This window comes from Passer domesticus, chromosome 11 (genome assembly GCF_036417665.1).
Source record: "Passer domesticus isolate bPasDom1 chromosome 11, bPasDom1.hap1, whole genome shotgun sequence".
NCBI lineage: Eukaryota > Metazoa > Chordata > Aves > Passeriformes > Passeridae > Passer > Passer domesticus.
The window spans coordinates 22,326,186-22,344,884 of NC_087484.1; the positions used below are offsets into that span (position 1 = coordinate 22,326,186).

Genomic DNA, 18,699 nt, shown 5'->3' on the forward strand with positions numbered 1-18,699 from the left:
ACAAAAATCATGATCTAAATCTGGCATTTGAAAGAAATAGGTTGAAGGTGAGGGCGGAGGGAAAGGTCTCCCTTATCTAGGAGTGCATTAGATTTTTGAATGCCTGTGATTTGGAAGGTAGGAAAGCTCAGCCCAAAGCAAGTTTAGGAAGCTCAGAGGTTTATAAGATGGCTGGGAGCTATGATTGGGTTTCATTGAATTACTGAATGACTACAGAATGCGTAAATGCTTGGTAAATGTGCCAGAAAGGTGTGGGGGGCCTAGCTAGGAGGAGGTTCTCTACTTTTATTATAATATAGTCATGCAATTTTAGAAACTCAATTCCTCTGCTCATAAATGTGCAGTAGCATAGTCTCAATATAATATAAAGAGTAGTTAGCTTACATCCCTTTGAAAAACATAGTTTCTGTTGATTTAGAAGGCCTAAACATGTAAAAAATCCTGCAATGGTTATCAGGTGACAGCTATTATTTGGTGCTGTTGCTTGTAGAACAACTATTTCTAAAATACTGAGTTATTCTGATTATGTTATGCCTGTGACTGCCTGTGTCACACTTTACCTTATGAGCAGTGGTTAAAGGATTGCACTTTAGCACTACCTACAAACACACAAGACTTACAAATGCAGCTTTTTGTAGTAATATTTTGCCAGACTATGATGAATAACTTCAGTTTAACATTTCATAACAGGAAAAAGTGCTTAAGAGTCTATTGTTGTATCCCTTTGGTGTGAGTGAAGGAATTCAGTAATGCATAAAGGAATTTCCCTTTTTTATTGTCACTTTATTAGCTGCTTTGCTCAAATGTGAGAATTAATGGCAATTCAGCTGCACGGTGTTAATGGCCTAATCATTAATTTGCATGTGAGTTATTCTAATAATAATTAGAGGGCGCCCATTTGTTATTAATATGGGGACAGTGAGCATGACTTTAAAATAATAATCCAATTAACAGGCATTGAGTGGAAATTTTATAGTTTCCATAGCATGAGTGGCTGCTGCTGTAATTTGAAAATATTATTTCATGGCATCAGCCTGAAACTGTGGTGTTTTAAAGAACAAGGCAATGAATCATATCAGCTGCCAGGAGGTAATTATGCTGAGCTGCTGGCAGGAAATAGGAAGCAGCACTTTGTGACAAGTTTTTGCAGGGCTCCTTTTGTGTTTTTAGAGGCCACAGAAAAGTGTTTACAGAGGGAAGAATCATCTTCCCAAGTGTCAGGCACATGAAATACTGATTAGGGCAGGAGGGAAGAGTAACTGGTGAGTTAGAAACTTTGTTTTGGTAATTTGGTAAAAGAACTTGTGCTCCCCTCTTGATTAAAGGGGAGCTGTGAGAGCACCCTGGCCAGCCTGGAGCAGGCTAGCCCCTTAAGGGGCAAATTCAGGCAAGGAAATTATACATTTCCCAGCTAGTTTAAGGTTATGTTTATAACTTGAGGAGCTAGTCAAGGCAATTAGAAGGATTCTACTGTTCTAGGGTTACAGGTTTTCTGATACTGTATTAGATGTAAGAAGCAAAAATATAAGAATTTTTTTGTTGTTGCTGTTAAGCTGGCTGATTGCAGGTAAATCTAATAGAAGTTTCTAGGTTAGTCATTCAATGAAATAATGATATGAAGGCAGGCTTACAGCTAGATTTGCTGGCAGCACAGCTCTAAGCTCCCGAGGTGACCATGCTGTTCAATTTCTTGTTGGTACAACACTGTTAACTAGATGGGTAAGTTGCTGTTATACTACATACAGAATGTAGTATAAAATTTTTCTTGCATCATTCCTGATTTTCTTTTATTCTTTTAAAGGGAAAAATACCTTTATTCAGATTTAAAAAAGACTTTAAAATTAATGGTCTTTTCCCGAAATTATATTTTGTGGTATATACAAAGAGTAAATACCACAGGTAAATTACAGAGTGCTGTAGAGAATACCAACACTGCCTTAGGTGTAGATACTGATGCTTTCAGCTGGCTGCTCAAGGAGGGAAGGTGTGATGTGCCTTTTGCATCACAGTAGATTACAGACTGCTCAGAGTGGTCATGTAGCCCCTAACTCAACAGGAGACAGTCTTTGTGGGAATTGGAAAACCTGAAACTTCCACAGACACTGAAGAGTTTGATTTACAGTCTTAGAAGAAGCTTGAATTGATGTAAAAATAAAATACACAGACATTAAGCAGAAAATTCACAAACTTATGTTTCTATAGTTGTAAAAAATAATATGCCTTAAATAAGTGAGAAAATGTATCGATAAGATGGTGAAGGGTTTATAGTGTAGTAATGTAATAGTATGAAGTAAGGTGAGACTTTAGAATTTATAATAAAAGCAGATGTGTGTATTGAGTTAGAAGCCCATTGAATAAAAGTATCCACAGTGCAGAAAAATTAAGTAAAATTGATAGGTCAGAAAAGGAAAATTAACCCTGTAATGACTCCCTATTGGGTTAGAAAGTTCTATATTGTCTTGTAACAAAGAAACTTGTGACTACTTTGAGCTGTGGCTGAGTGCTTGCTCCTATAAAAACCTCTCAGTAAAATGTCTTTAGCCTGACTGTGGTCCCATCCCTTCATTAAAAGTGGTGACAATGATGAAGTCTTGTCTAAATCTAGCCAAATTTAGATGACCATTATTTCCAGCAGTCGCTGCCCTGTGCCCAGTGTGAGCTGAACTCTTTTGGTCAGGACACCTTTGGGTAAAAGAGGGCACAGCTGCACATGCTTGGTGGCACCTGGGAGGGGAAATGTTCCTCTGTTAGTGTGGTTTGATGTGCCTTGCAATGCCACGTGTCACATTTGGTGTGGTCATACAATGCACAACTAGCTTGCAATCCTTGTCTTCTGCACTGTGCTGCTTTAGATGTCATGGGAGGGATTTTGTGTGAGGGAAGTTTATATGTACATGTGCCCATAGGTTAGTGTGTGTGGGAAGGGAATTTGTGGAGAATTCTCAAAACTTGACAGAAGGCTCACACGGTGTGCATCTGTATGCAAACCTTGAGATAAGAAATGCTGACTTAGAAATGCCATGGAATGGGACTGCTGAGAGAGAAATGGAACCAGAAACAAGTTTCAAAGGATGGCCTTGCAAATGAGACTGGATACTTTGGAAAATTAGAACTGCGAAAGATGTATTGTAGTGAGACACACCAGGGGTAATTTCAGATTATTGGCTTTAAGGCATTTACAGCATGGTGTGGCAAAAACCTGATAGGCTAAAAACCACTTATATTGTATTGTAATTAAGAAATAGTTGGCTTCTGATTGTGATGGTGTGAATCATAACATCTGTATTGTCTCATCCTTCACATGGGCCTGAAAATAAAATAAGAATTTTTAAAACACCTCTCAGTTACCCCATCTCTAAATCAAAAAATAATTTAATCCAACAAATGTGTTGTGTTAATGCTGCTGTAATTTAGTAACAAGATCTGTGAACAGTTTTCTCTGGCTGTAAAGGACTTGTAACAGGAAAGACCCAGGAAATGAGGCAAAGCATTCTTCTTGGAAGTGTGCACAAATACCCTATGGAGCTTGTTTGAAGTTGGGTGAAGGATTGTAGTGTGTGTACATATAAAAAATAAAACTTGGAGAAAAGCAGCTTGAAAAAAGGCAGTGAGAAGGATGACATATTCTAGACAAGTGACTTCCTACCCACTATGGAAATTACATTTGCTAAGAGAATTTGGTTGTGTTAGTGGCTGGCTCTTAGGGAAGGATGATCAGACTCAGAATCTGAAGGTGGTGTGGAAATTAAGATAAACACCAGTAAGAATCTGACCAGAAAACAAGACTTGTCCAACCTAAAGCAGACAAGGACAGAGCCAGGTTTTGGAGTCTCCAGGGAAATGGTGCATTATGCTAAATATATAAAGATATGATCTGTGTGGAAAGTCTGAAAAGGAGCTGGATATACTAACCCTCAAAAGATGGCTGGCAGTGCTCTGAAGGTAGCATGTCAAATGTGTAAAGCCTTCTCAACACACTTAGTGCTGAAAAGGATATTGGACTGCAACGTTTTACCAAGCTCCACATTGCACCAAGGCAAGTGGATTTAGTGCTGCAGAAAGAGGAAATATTAACATAAACTGAACAATAAAGAGTCAAGGGCAGAGGTGGTCCCCAGGTGGACTGAAATATTTCTAGATATTTGTGTCAAACCACTTGGGCAGTGAAAGAAGTTAAAAAATCATAATGTTTAACGTTTCTCATTCAAGAGGTAAGTGGTGATATTCAAGTATCTTGTTGTTGACCTAGGAACAGTGTGACTTTTCTACCTCTTTCCTTCTGTCTTTGAGAACAGAATAGAGAGTCTTTTCTGCTTGGACTATCTCACTTCTGGAGAAAAGCTCTTGAGATAAGAGGCTCATCTGCATCAGTCCAATGGGTTTCCTATTAGGCTGAATAGAAATACTGTATCCTGCTCAGCTGAAAAAGATAAAAGCACTATTCCTCTTGTTCCATTTATCATACCTCTACCATTCTCCATGAATGAGGGAGTGGAAATATTTTTGGTTCCTAATTTACTAATATTTGCAGCAGCAGAAGGAAGTACACCTTGGAACTGTGTAGAGTTCCTGCAGGATTTTTAGATGAAGTTGTTGTGAGGGTAAGTACATTCTTTTCTGTAGTAATCACCTACATTTCCTCCTCAAATAATCCCCCATCTAATTGCAGCTAGGTGCTGAAGTACTTGCTAAAGATTAGGGGGGAAAAAAAAGAGAAATAACTGTTAGATGTAAGCCTCTCTATTGTTCAGTGAGCCTTTGAAAATTGTGTGTAGTGTCCAATACAGAGCCCAGGTGACTTTGCAAGCAGCCACCCACATCCACCTCGTACAGAAACACACAAAGGGAAGGCTCTGCTGTATTTGTGCTGGCATTTTAGGGAGGTTCTTTGTGAACCTCAGTTTTCACTGCTCCATTTAATGTAGAAATCTTCCAGCAATATAAAATCCTGGATGTTAACTCTGGTGATTCTGGTGATTTAGACCAAGCTGCATAGGACCACTGTAAAAGACTAATTTCTTTAATGTGCTTGTCAGGACTGAATATGCAGAGATGGTACTTAGGCAGTCATGGAAGAGGGGAAAAAAAAAAGTAAGTCTTTGATATTCACAACCTTTTATGACAACACATTTTAGTGAAGTTATAAATAGTATCAAAAAGCACTTTCTGAATTTCTAAGCCTTCTGTGATAATAGATAAAATGCATAGAGTAAAATTAGAAAAAACTAGTTGTACCATGTTGAAGCTGTTGATGGTGTAAAATTCTCATATCCCTTTCTCTCCAGATGATATGTTTCTAGTCTGTAATCTTGCCTCATACAGGAATTGATACATATCTTTCATTCTTGTTGCCTTTCCTGTGCTGGCTTAGTTCCGTTACACTCATTTTGTAACAAGGAGAACTGGAGAGGCTCAAGATAAGATTTGCTCCATGAATTTATACAGAAAATATAACACCCTATTCTTAGTAGTTCTTTATTCCTCACAGCACTTTTCAGATCACTTCTGAATACTTTGAATAATGCATGTTCCAACACAAGTCCATCTGGGACCACACCAGTGAACTTCTTTTATCATGAAAAGATGCTTTCCTTCCTGCTTTGTTGTTTATCTTTTAATGGGTTATTAATGCTTGAAGGCTGCTGCCTTTTATTTGTAACAGCTATACTTCTTTAAGAGCCTTTGAGATATCTTGACAAAGTTCTTTGAAAAGTTGAGTTTCCTTTCACCCCTGTCCACAGCTGTCCTACTCCCTAAAAAAAATCCCAATAAACTTTGTTTTCTTCCTTTGGCAGAGTTATGCTTTTTTTTTTTTTCACAGTTGTTTTAGCCAAGATATCTGACATAATGCAGAATTACTACATAAATGTTTATAGTGTTATGTCATCGTTTGGCATAGGTGGCAGGGTGGGGACTGTTACCCTCAGAACTACATATCTGCTAAAAGCCAGTACAAAAGCAACCAGAACACAACTGATCCACTTTCCTTTTACCCCTATCACTATGATTTGCAGCTTTGGTTCTGTCCCTTTACTTGGGACATCGTGCTAGAAATATCATGTGCTTTTTCCTTCCATCTGTGAGACAGCTGAGCTGTTCCAGGAAGGTGTTGTTTTTTTTTGTGTGGGCTTCTCTATAGTTGCCCAAGTTCTTGTCATGCCTTGCTGTAATATTTGTGGGGGAGCCCCCAAAGAGCTTTTGAGGAGCACTGTAATGCTAAAGAAACACCTGCTCTCACAGTGGTATGTGCTAGGCAAACTGAATAAATAACCAGAATTAATTCAAGGCTATCAGAGAAAGTCTTGTCTTGGGTGCTGTCACCAGAATGTGAAGTTGTGGGCAGTGGTTACATTTAGCCTTAACAAAAATCACTCCCTTTATTGAGTGGCATACTTAATTTGTTATACCAGCAGAATCCCAAGACCTGAAAACTTGTGACCCTTAGAAGCAGTACCTAGTTGTGTTAGAAGCAGTACCTAGTTGTGTACCTAACCCATTATAGCTTGTCATTTTAAACTGGATCTGACTCTCAACAGCATGAGCCTTCAGCTGGAAGTTTAAATTCAGTATAAATGTCTGGGTAAGGTAACTGGATGAAGAAAGCAAGGTGTCTGAGGCTCATTTTCAAATGACTGTCACTCAGATTTATTGCTCTGTGGATTTTTATCCCTTAGTTCATCACTTCCTGGTGCTACTGGCCTAGTAGTACATCTAGTTCCTTCTCAGACTTGCTACACAGGTAATGCCTTTTTTTTTGGCACAATGCATAATTTCCCTGGAGACACCAAAAGTTGACTCTGTCCTTGTCTGCTTTGGGTTTGATAAGTCTTGTTTTCTGGTCAGACTCTTACTGGTGTTTATATTAATTTCTAAACCACCTTCAGATCCTGAGTCTGATCATCCTTCCCTGAGAGACAGTGGTCAGAGGACTGAGCTTACCTGCTTGCTGTGTTTATTGAGTTTTCTGTCAATTAACTGGCCAGAGCTCTGGTCACTTCCCTGACCCATCTCATGAGGACATATCACATTGTGGCATCACCTTGTCACACACATTTCATCAAATGTAGAACAGCTGGATGTCAATCTTTAAGGTCTTTTGGAGTCTGAGCAAATAGTCACATCTGCCCAGAAAATGCGTTATTATTTTGAAGGGAGACCTTTAATCAGAAGTAAGTTATATTATACCTTCTGGTTAAGGAGGTTTTCTTGTTTTGCAGTGAATATTGATGTTGGCAGATGTTTTATCTGTAGGAGATCTGATGAAACATCTTTTCAGAAGAAAAAGTGACTTGCTTACATGCAAGACCAGCATGTTCCTTTGCCCTTGGAGGCAAATAAGGAACCAGCCTCTTTGATACAGAGCTATTTTTGTCTTCCTCTGAACACTGCTTATCATGCATTATGCATGTTTTTTATAAAAAATGCTGTCAGCAGATACAGCCAGCCATTAACCTCAAGTACTTCCTATTTAAAGATAGCACCTGTAGTCAGTTCATTCAATTGTGTGGGACAGAGGCCTTAGGTCACTTGCTGATGATGGCAGAGACCTGATCCTGAAATGCCATTATCAGCATTTTGCATCCTGTCCTGTTTGGGAGATTACAGCTCCATATGTCTGGAATCTGCTTTTTGGAATCAGTGTGGTGGTGGTGTAAAATCAGCTGGGAATTAAACTTTAAAAAAACTGCTCCCCTTTATCCCTACCCACTCTGATGAGAGAGGGACAAAGGCAGAGACTACGGTCTGAGATAATAATTGAACGGAAACAAACAGCAAAGGCACAAGAAAGAAACAACAACAGCAATAATATTAACAATGAAAGTATAGAAAAAGCAGGGTGATTTATACACGAGGAAGTGCTCAGCACCAAAACCAGTTCAGCATGGCTGGTGAGACAAAGGCAAGATGGTTCCCTCAGTCTGGTGGTTACACATGGTTATTCCCAGGACAAAGAAAAGATGGTTCCCACAGCCTGGTGGTGACACACAGGGATATTCCAGGGATAAAGACAAGATGGTTCCCTCAGTCTGGCACTGACATGCGGTAATTCCGGGGATAAAGACGATTCCCTCAGTCTGGTGGTGACACACAGTTATTCCTGGATAAAGACAAGATGAGCATGTTCCTGGTGCTCTCCTTCCCAGAGCCAGGGAAGGACAATGATGGACACACTCCCACAAAGGATGGGAAGGGATGGGCAGCGGCGTGAGAGGCAGAGGCCATGGCACAGGCCATGGCACTGGCCACTGCCAACATCCCCAAAGAAAAACAGGAATGAACGGTGCCACTTCTGGTGTGTGTTCAATTTTTCCCTTCCCTGGAGCCACACCTTCTGTGGTGATGTGGAATAGTGACCCAGCCACCCTCCTGTGGCTCTAGGCTACTCCGCCTTGGCAACTGCAATGAAACCAGGACAGTTTCAGTGAAACAGGATCTTCCTGTTCTCAGAGCTGCAGTGAGTGTCTTCAATGTTGCCTTTTTGAGTAACAAGGATAGGAAGAAGGGATTTGTACAAAGACCAGTAGATGAAGGGGTGGTGGGAATAGATTTGCACCCCTCAGGCAGAGTGCCCTTGGCAGCAAGGTCACAGTGCTCCTGAATAATGTGGTGTATTTGCCACTGGACAATGGAGCCACTCTCACAGCATAATCATCTCTGCAGGCTAGGTGATGCCTCAGGTTTTAGCTTTTATATTTTTCAGATTCTGTGCTGCTTTAGTGTGTTGGTCTGGGCTCCATACGAGGGGATGGTGAGCTCTGTGCACAGAGCAGGGAGACAAAACAATTCCTGCTCTAGCTGGGCACCAAGGACAAATGATCCAAATCTCAGGCCCAAGAGCACAAACAATGTGGGCTGAAGAGAGAAGAACAAGAAGGATGGCACTTAATGGGCTATAATTGGAAAATTAACTGCAATATGCAAATGGAGCAGAACTTATAAAAGTGAGAGATCCCATGACCTGTCATCTATTTTTGTGACCATTTTGGTTCATCTTGGGTGCAGCCCTGGCTGGGCTCTTGTGCTGCCCAAGGTGGATCCATTGAGGAGATCCTTTTAATAAATCCCTACGTTATTCTTTAGCTCTGTCTAGTCTCTGTTCTAGGTCAGCCTTCACAAAGCATCATAGGCAAGATCTACCTTGAGGCCTTATGTCCTGCTGTGTGAGGCTCACAGGGTAATGTAACTGGTTGGATAGCTTTTTAAGGTAAAAAAGCTTAGGTCTCTTTTATTTAGAAAGATTTACTTAGAGGCTGACATCCACATTGCTGATTCACTGTGAGAGAGGGTGGTGGAAGAGACAGGAAGGTGTGAGCAGTGAGGGAACATCAACTGCCTGAGCATTTGTTGCCCAGGTTTTGAAAATACTCTTCCAATTAGAGCCATCTATTCTAATTTGTTCCTCAGTATTCTGTTTTGCCTTGTGTTCACTACATTTGTGTTGTAGCCTGACAAGATGTTTAGCGGTCCTGGCAGAATTGTGGTTGACTGATGTAAATATTTCCTGCCAGCATATGTTGAATAGTTTACATTTGTCAAAGTCAATCCGTCCTGGTCTCTTCCTGTCTGGATCAGTACCAAAGCAGAGTCTGTACTTGCAGGAGTGAACAGCTAGTCAATCTGTGAGAAGTCAGTTATTCACTGTATCTTCTAAACTATATTTGCTGCTGCTTTGTTGAAAGTGTGTTCTTGCAAATTTAGGGGAGAAACCCGCCTCCTGTTAAAGTTTAGAACTGTTTAGTAAAATTCTTGGATTTTAGAGTTTCACTTGACACACCAAGTGGCAAATGAGCAGTGTCTGCATCTTGCTTGTTTGGTGTCCCTCTGCTTTGCACCAGCTGGGATCTTCACCAAATGATTAACAGACATCTGTGCAGAAATATTTTACTCTAAAGTGCTTGTATAAAAACTTCAGAGGGATGAAGCAATTTTGTCTTTGCAGACATTACACTTATGTGTGTGAAATATGAGCAGACCCTTAATGTTTTTATAAATTCATTATACTGGATTTTAAACCAGTTTGACCTGAAAGTCCTACCAACCCAGGTTAGACCATGTGAAGCTGTCTAGAGCTTGTTTTTGGGGAAACACGTTCTGAAGTGGCTGATAGTTAATTTCCAAGATATCATGCTTTGAGTCTTCTCTATGTGAAGTGGGTGCTATTTTATTTGCATTCAACAGTTGCCTTTACTTCCAGAATTAACTTGAACTGAATGTATGGATGTGGGCTATCAAAACGAACATGAATTAAATGCATGGATGTTTTGGGCTATCAAAATCAGTTTGAACTGAATGCATGGATGTTGTGGGCTATCAAAATTAGTTTGAACTGAATGCATGGATGTTGTGGGCTATCAAAATCCTTGCATCCAGACTGAGAAAACAGCTTCTGATGCTCTTGCAGAAAGTGGATATACACAGTGGGAATAGGCTCCTTTGTCACTGTTTAGCAAGTACTACACACTTGCTACCAACCAGGCTGGATACTGTGGAAGCTGCTTACACAAGGTAATAAATAACTGTGTTTCCTTAGGAAATTGTATTCCAAATGCTCTAGTTAGTTTTCCGCCTCCTCCTCAATTTGTTGAAACTCTAACTAGAAAATTTAAAACTGCCTTCTGATGGACTGAAAGTGCCCTTTTCCCAGTAACAAATATATGTGTGGGTAGCCTTTTCTGGCTCCAGCGTGTCTAATTCATCTTGTCATTTGCAGAAACAAGTACTCAAGTATAGGAAATAGGGACTAGAGAAGGGTGGTCTGATATGAATACTGGGCACTTACCTGGTATGGTGTTGATCTGCTTGTGTGAGCAGGAGGAGCTGGAAGCCCAGCAGAAACCCAATTCATGCAGCAGCTCATCCTCCCCTCACTGTGGGGTCAGCTGGATTCTTGGGCTGTGTTGATGCAGTAATAAAAGATGTGCTTGGCTAAGCCTTGCTTGTCTACCCCATTCTGGGTTTGTATGCTCATCCTTCAGGCCCAGGAATCACAGCACTTTGTGCCCACTCTGTGCATGCTTTTAGTGGGTTTGGGCTCCCTTGTCCACTCAGATTGTGTGGAATTTGCTGGGATTTCACCACTTTTTCCCTGCACAGATCATGTTGAAATATTTTGATGATCCATTGTAAATACCTTGAAGACTTTTTTCCTTTTACTGACAGATTCTCTTCTTTCATTATCTTTTGTAGTTAACCTGTATTTGCCTTGCTATTTCAAATACAGCTACGCTATAAACCCTCTTTAGCCATGTGTCAAGGATATGTTTTCTAAAACAACTTTTTAGTCTGTACATTCTGATAGCTGTGACAAAGCTGGCTGCAGAGCAACTAACACCTGTGGAGGAGGTCAAAATTTCAGCATTTGAACTGAGATTTCCTCATCACCATAAGCTTTCTTCCAAGATCTAGGTCAAATCGTCTTCAGAATTACATCAACATCCTATGTTTATACCCTGACACCATTCTTAAACTTTCATGATTATTGAGCCTTCAATAACTCTGCCTTCCTGTGTCCTCAATCACAGACTGTTTAGGTGGTTACAGGTGTAGAACTTCATGATCATTGAAACAAGACCTCGATTGATTTCAGTAATTGTGATCCTATGATATCTATTCTTAGCCTTGCCACCTGTTTTCTAGATAAACTGGTCTGTCACTAATTTATTGGACTGAAGGAGTGGAGCATCTTAATTAAGATCTTACCTGGATCAAAGAGCCAGGGAAAGCATTAACTCATCTACTTTGATCTCTACTATATCAATTCAAATAACTTGATTAAATTATTTGGCTTTGGCTTTGTTTTAATTAGCAACTTCTTTTTTTTTTTTTTTTTTTTTTTTTTTTTTTTTTTTTTTTTGTGTACTACAGTTTCAGTCTGTCCCCAAAATTATGCATTTTGACCATGTGGAGAAGTGCTTAGATATTTGCATATGTGAGAACTGTCCAGTGTTTCATACTGTCCCTTCATTTTGTCAACAAGTTGATTAGACCATGCTACTGTTTTGAAGAGCTTGTTCTTCTGTTCTTTGTTGTTTTTTCAGTTGTTTTTATTTATTTATTAAAATTTTTTTGTGGTTTGTTTTTTTTTTTTTTGTGGTTTTTTTTTTTTTTTGTTTGTTTTTGGGTTTGTTATATTTTGTTTTTCCTGCAAGTATTTCTGCATTTTTCCCTTTCAGAGAGGGACAACATGATGGCTCTAGCTGAAAGCTGGAGATGCTTTCACTGAATGCAAATCTCAGCTTCAAGGAGAAATCTAAATAGCTAGCTCCAAGTAAGCAGATACCACATGCAAAAATCAGTCATTGTTCCTATAATATGTACATGGTGCCTGTGTTCTGTGTCAAATTCCAGAACTCTGAAGCTGATTATTCTGCTGGGCTTTTGCTGTCATAAGATGAGCTGGGAGGGGTATAGTTAATAGATGATACATGAACAACAGCAAAAAATAATCCAGGAATGAGGATTACATCCTAAGTGAATGGAAGGTCCTCACTTTTACACCAGACTTTGTACTATTATGTAACTGTAGGAAATATTTTTAAGGTCCAGGCCATTTCTACCCTTCCCCTTGAAAAGCTGAGCCTTAGTACAGTTTCCAGGTGTGTTTTCCAGTTTGCACACAGGTTATATGAAAGCCTGTGTAAAATCTGAACCCTTGAAATATGCTGTGATTCATAAGCATAGTGTTGGCTGCTCCAAGCCCTTAGTTCTGTCCTAGGCCTGCAGATCAAATCTTCAGCAGATATCCAGGGAAGGTGTTGTTCACAACAACCTGGGCTGTACATGGGCTAATGGAACTTGCTAGATCCCTCTGTGCTGCTGTTGCTGTGGGAAATAGTAAAGGTAAGAGGATTTCCAGAAAGCTGTAAAAGCAGGCCTTAGAAACAGAAAGAAAGAAAACTCAGAGCTAGCTGCAGCTGCAAAGTCTGAAAGTAGAAAAAGTTGCAATAATACTGCAAGCAAGGACATTAAACAATAGCTTGAGTTTCAAGCTTGGCTAAGATAGACCTTAAGACTGCAGGGAAATGTGCTTAGCATGATAGTAGAAGGTTTTAAACGTAATAATATTGTATTGTGTATTGTTAATAGAAAGGAAGCATTGTGTGAAGCTGGTGTGCATGTGCCTTTAGTGATTGGCTACAACAACTGTCTGTAGGCTTTAGCAATGTGCTAGGAAGTTTTTAAAATGCTCTGAAACAAAGAAATCTTTGGCTGCTGCTTGCAAGATGTGAGCTTTTGCCATTTTCCATTGTCTCAACCCTGTAATGAGGCTGACGCTGCAATTAAAGCTCAAGGAATGAATCCCTCTACTCTTGTCCTGTTTGTAAAAAACCCCAACACAGCTACATCAGCTGGATTCAGATATATCAGCCTCATTTTTGGCAGCAGTTGGAGCAAAGCTGAAATTGCGTTCAAGCATGTGCATGATTCTGCTACTAGCTGTCAAATTACTAGAAACAGTTCTGTGGTAAATCACAAAGCAGATTTACAGTGCTACTTCTGATGAGCTGAATTAGGCTGGCTTCACAGGACTAGGGCCAAACTTTGTTTTTCAGAAAATATTTCTGGCTTGAGGGAGGGATGATTTGAGAAGCATGCTATGCTGTTGTAATTGTGTATGGTAAACTGATTTGGATGCAGTGGACCTAATCAGCTTTAAAAAAAATGAAGAATCTTGTAAAAACCTACTTGCATCAAGAGTGTTATTCTTTATGTGTGTGAGATGTGATTGTGCTGAATTAGGAATTCTGTGCTACAGAAAGTAGAGTTAGTTCTTGCTGTACAGAGTGAAGAGAGGATATAAATATATTTTTATATATAATATTCTTTTTATATACATTATATTTATTTTTATATATTAGATACTATATTTATTCATATATAATATAATATAATATAATATAATATAATATAATATAATATAATATAATATAATATAATATAATATATAATTTAAATATGTATTTTAAAATAGCTATTATATATTTATATGAATTATGATATATATTATAGTATATATTATATAATAGATATATTTTAATATATAGATAATATTATAATATACCTATGTATTATAATATACATATAATATACATATATATAATATTAAACAACATATTAACAGTATATTAATACTGTATATAAGTATTAATAGTATGTATAATGCTGTAATTAATATTTAATATAATACATATTAATATAGTATAATACTAATAGTATAATATACTATAAATATAGTATTGTAGATTATATTATTATAGTATATTTCATATATTACATGATATATTATGATTATATATTATAAAATATTATATTATATATTATAACATTATAGTATGTATTATATATATGTGTATATATAATATATATTAATACTATATATAATACTGTAATTAATATGTAATTAACATGTAATATAATACAATTTAATAGTATATATAGGTATATATCTGTAATATACTATATGAATAATATAATATTAATATGTAATACATATTAAAACATATAATATTTCAAGCATAGGCTATTTTGAGAAGATAATTTGTTTAAGCTTTGAATAAAAGCAGGCTTTTATTTAATGATGATTCTGTAAATTCAGGTATTTTTTAGGATAGTAGCCCTTAGTGAATCTGGGCCTTGGCTTTTGCAGTTGTCAGGCCTGACCTGAGCCACCATGCCTCCGTAGTTAAAGGAAGTTTTTGCAGAGTCCTGTGTAGTTTTTTTGAGCTCTGCTGAAGGCTTCTACTGGGGCTGCTACTCTAAGTCAGGGGTTTACAGCTCCCCTTTCTGCTGTGTCTACCCTTAAAACTGTGATGATTGTTGTTACAGCTTGTGTGTGCTTGCAGAGGAAGCTTGCTCATTTTCAGGTGTGTGAAGCCAAACCCTTGTTTCAGCTTAGAAGAGAAGGAGGCCTGGGGACAGAGTTTACCCTGCTCTGAAATGTCACCCTTTCCATTGGCTGGGTGATAGGCAGTGTAGTTTACAATCTCAGAACATCCTTGTGACATTAGACCTTTACCAACTTCCTCCTAACAACTAGACAGAGAGTCTCATAAATCCTCAGGTCATTCTTTGTACATAGGAATATAATTTTGAGTGGAGCCCAGACTCCTATACTGAGCTAGAAAGGCTGTATGTCAAAGGGGAGGGAAACTTGATACACACTGACATCAATAGAAACAAACTGAGTGATCTGGAACCTGACATGGTTCTGCCACTGTACTCACAATTTTAGGATACTTTACTTGTGTATTAAAATAGGTATATAAATATATATATATTTTAATTTTTTTTTCCCGTTATAGAAAAATCCTCTGAAGGCAATAGTTCTTTCTGTAGATAGACAGGAGTTTGGAGGGATAGTTGTTTAAATTGGAATTGGCTGGAATTTGGCTGCTGCTGAATCTGTTGGTCTTGACTCCTCCAAGGAAACAATATTGTTGCAAGGGTAACCTGGCTGGCTGTAGGATTGCAGAGTTTTGGTGACAAAGGAATGTGACACACAATCTCAAACCTTATCCTGGCTTTAGATTTCTGCTCCCATGAGATTTAGGATGCAAACTAGTTAAAAACTGGACTTTGCAGGCAAAGAAAAGTTTTTTCATGCTTTTCAACTAATTTGATTAGTGTGGAGTTTAAGATTTCTTTCTGATTTTCTAGGAAAGTGGTGGCAAAGGGATAAAAACTGGAGTTTGATCTCTTGCTATATTTCAGTATCTATTGCTTTATTTTGTGTACAGTTCCAAGGGAAACAAATAGGAGATTTCCCATAGAAATCAAAAACAGTAGGGTTTTGTCCTGGAATGAAAATGAGTGTTTCCAATACTTGGGCAGCCCTTGGCATGCAGCAGCTTGGTGCTGCTCACTGCTGGGAGTGTTCCTCACTGACACAGAGCCAGAGTGGCCAGTCCTGTGGAAGGAACAGCAAGGGAGGGACTCTGAGCCTTCTGTTTGTGCTTAGTGCCCTGCTGTGGCTTCTACAGCACAACAGCAAAATGCTGAGAATCTGGGTGTGTGAAGATTTTGATATGACAGTTTCTACAGCATTGTAATCTATCAGAGGAACAGCTCCAGGATTCCAAATACTTGTGATTGGTTTTTTGAAATAAATTTGGTGAGTGTTTACAACGTGTGAAATCCAGGCTCTCTGTCCCAGGATGGCACAGAAGTCCCAGCCCTGTGGGTAGATATAAACCACCCTTATCTTCTTTGCATTGTTTCCTTTCTGAAGAAAAGAGTGTTTTGTTAGTGATGACTGGGCAACACTTGACAAGTGTTTGCAATATAGAGCTACAAAGGAGTGCTCCAGCTGTCTGAGATAGGATGCATGAATCTGACAGAGCTGTTGAAAAGCAGGGCTTGAGAAGGAGGGATAAGCTGGAAAGTTTGATTATGAAGGAAAACCATCTAGTACGATATGTGACCATTCATCCATAGCTTTGTTTTAGAATTTGTCTTTGGGAGCTCCCTGCCTTAATGCTTAACACTATGTGACATTATTTCAGGTTAGTGTTAACAAGCTGTTGTCAGCTTTCCTGAGAAGACAGAACTGTGCCTGTGATGCAGGCCCTTTTTCTTCCAACAAAAAAAGGATGGGGAGCAGTGGTAAGTTCTGACATAAACCCTTCTTGGAGCACCAAAGTAAAATTGTCTTTGCTGGTTTATTTATATTATTTAAATTATTTATTTCTCCCTTATTTTGACACCTACAGATTCCAAAACAAGTCAACAGCCCTGGCATCCAGGGGAGGAAGGAGCGAAAGATGTAAAACAGGATGATGTCTGATGTGTGAAACCCCTGCTACCCTAAAATGTAGAAGAAATTTGAAGATAAGAATGGTAAAGTCAAAACCAGCATATGGGAAGCTGAAAGCACTGCAAGGGTCAGGCTGTTTATAAACATCACCTTGAAGAGAGAAAAGTCAGGACTAGAGTTTATGGCTCAGCAGGCAAACAGAAGCTGCTAGAGCTACTGAGACAAGTAGGTTTAGTCCTCACTTTGCTCTGCTCCTAACAATTCACACCCCCTCCTACCTCCAAGGGATCTGTGATTGTTGGCATGGAGATTCAGAGGCAGAAGAGGCATCATTTAAGAACAAGTAAATGAAGAACAAAGTGGTTGAATGTTTTTCAGTTTGTAGCAATGGTCCTCCAGCCTTTAACTATACACAAAAGTGAAATAATTTAATGTACCCTTTGAACAGCCTCGTTGGACTAAGGTTAAGAGTAAAGTATTTATGCACAAGTATGTTCATCATTAAAATTGCAAAATGTTCTACCTGGTGCAGTCTGTTCTTAGTTTTCTTGCCTTTTTAGCAATCTCAAAGCTGGAAGACGATGTATTCTTGTTTCGGCAAGAACCCCTTGTATGAGGACACGAGGCTTGACTCCATTTTCATCAGAAGGCTGATTTATTATGTTATATATTATACTAAAATACTACATTACAACTATACTAAAAGAACAGAGAGAAGATGATCAGAAGGCTACAAAGACAAGAATAGAATAGAATAGAATAGAATAGAATAGAATAGAATAGAATAGAATAGAATAGAATGCATAACAAAATCCTGTGACTGCTCACAGCCTTGGCACAGGTAGCTGTGATTGGTCACTGATTGAAAACAATCCACATGGACCAATGGAAGATGCACCTGTGGCACTCCACAGCAGCAGATAGCCATTGTTTACATTTCTTTCCTGAGGCTCTCAGCTCCTCAGGACAGGAAAAATCCTAGCAGAGGCTTTTTCACTAAAATATCATGGCTACATCGTTCTGGCAAACAGAGTCAGATAATGTAAGCTGGCGTTATCATTTTGGTGGTATAAAACTAATATGAAACTTGAATGTGGGGAAGGATGTGTGAAGTGGATCCTACATCTTGACTTTTGAGGAAGTTTTGAAAGTTGGTTGTTTGTGAGATATATATCTCTAAACAGTTGAAAAACTGAGCTGTGGTTGGGATTTTATCACTTCTCTCCAATGCCTTTCCTAGCTAGCATTTAAAAATGGAATTTCATTAATACCTTACTAATGGCAGAGTCCCACTTGGTCACTCACAGCTACATTCTATTTTAGAAATGAAAGAACACTGGCTAAATCAGCCTCTGAATAACTACTGCTGAAGATACATCTCTTGCAAGCTCTAATGTATATTGGGCTTTTTATTGCCATTGAATACCTTTTTAAATGCTTGGGAAAGGGCTTTACTTTTGCTATAAGCCTACTGATTCTAGCTGCCTTTTTTAATTTTTATGTTTTGGTCTAATACTAAATGGTGCTTCTAATAGTATTTGAATTTCTGAAGTGGTAAAGCATTTGTTCACCAATGAGAAAATAGAAGGCACTGAAATACACCTAATGCTTATCAAAACCCAAAAATCATCCTTGCTGCTATTCCCAGGAGGAGAAGAAATAATAAACAGATAGACAATAATTAAGCTATAAAACTATTCTGGTCAAAGTGATAACCAGATTGTGATATCTTGTTGAATTACCTGTACTAGTGAACTTTAAGTTAAGCTCTGAAACAGCTTCAGGCTTTCACTCTTCAAATTATGTAGACTAGTCTGATCAAAATAACCAGTGAAACTCTTCAAACTTGTTCTGTAAAGTGGTCTGGAAACATTATGCAGCTGAGGGCTTCTGCTTTTGTTATAACTGACCAAAGAAAAGCTCAAAAATGCTGAGCTGGTAGATAA

The 18,699-nt window shown here is 38.6% G+C and overlaps 1 long non-coding RNA gene across 5 annotated transcripts; it reads left to right on the forward strand.

Annotated features, from left to right (window-relative positions):
* The first annotated feature begins 1,048 nt into the window (after positions 1 to 1,048).
* On the forward strand, positions 1,049 to 17,272 carry LOC135278444 (uncharacterized). 5 transcript variants are annotated; one of them, XR_010345965.1, is made up of 4 exons: positions 1,049 to 1,262; positions 1,622 to 1,719; positions 16,503 to 16,602; positions 16,710 to 17,272. It is a non-coding gene; the product is annotated as an uncharacterized LOC135278444 (long non-coding RNA). The 5 variants fall into 5 exon arrangements; XR_010345964.1 differs by having other exon boundaries at positions 1,626 to 1,719; XR_010345962.1 differs by lacking the exon at positions 1,622 to 1,719 and having other exon boundaries at positions 1,051 to 1,262.
* Positions 17,273 to 18,699: the final 1,427 nt, after the last annotated feature.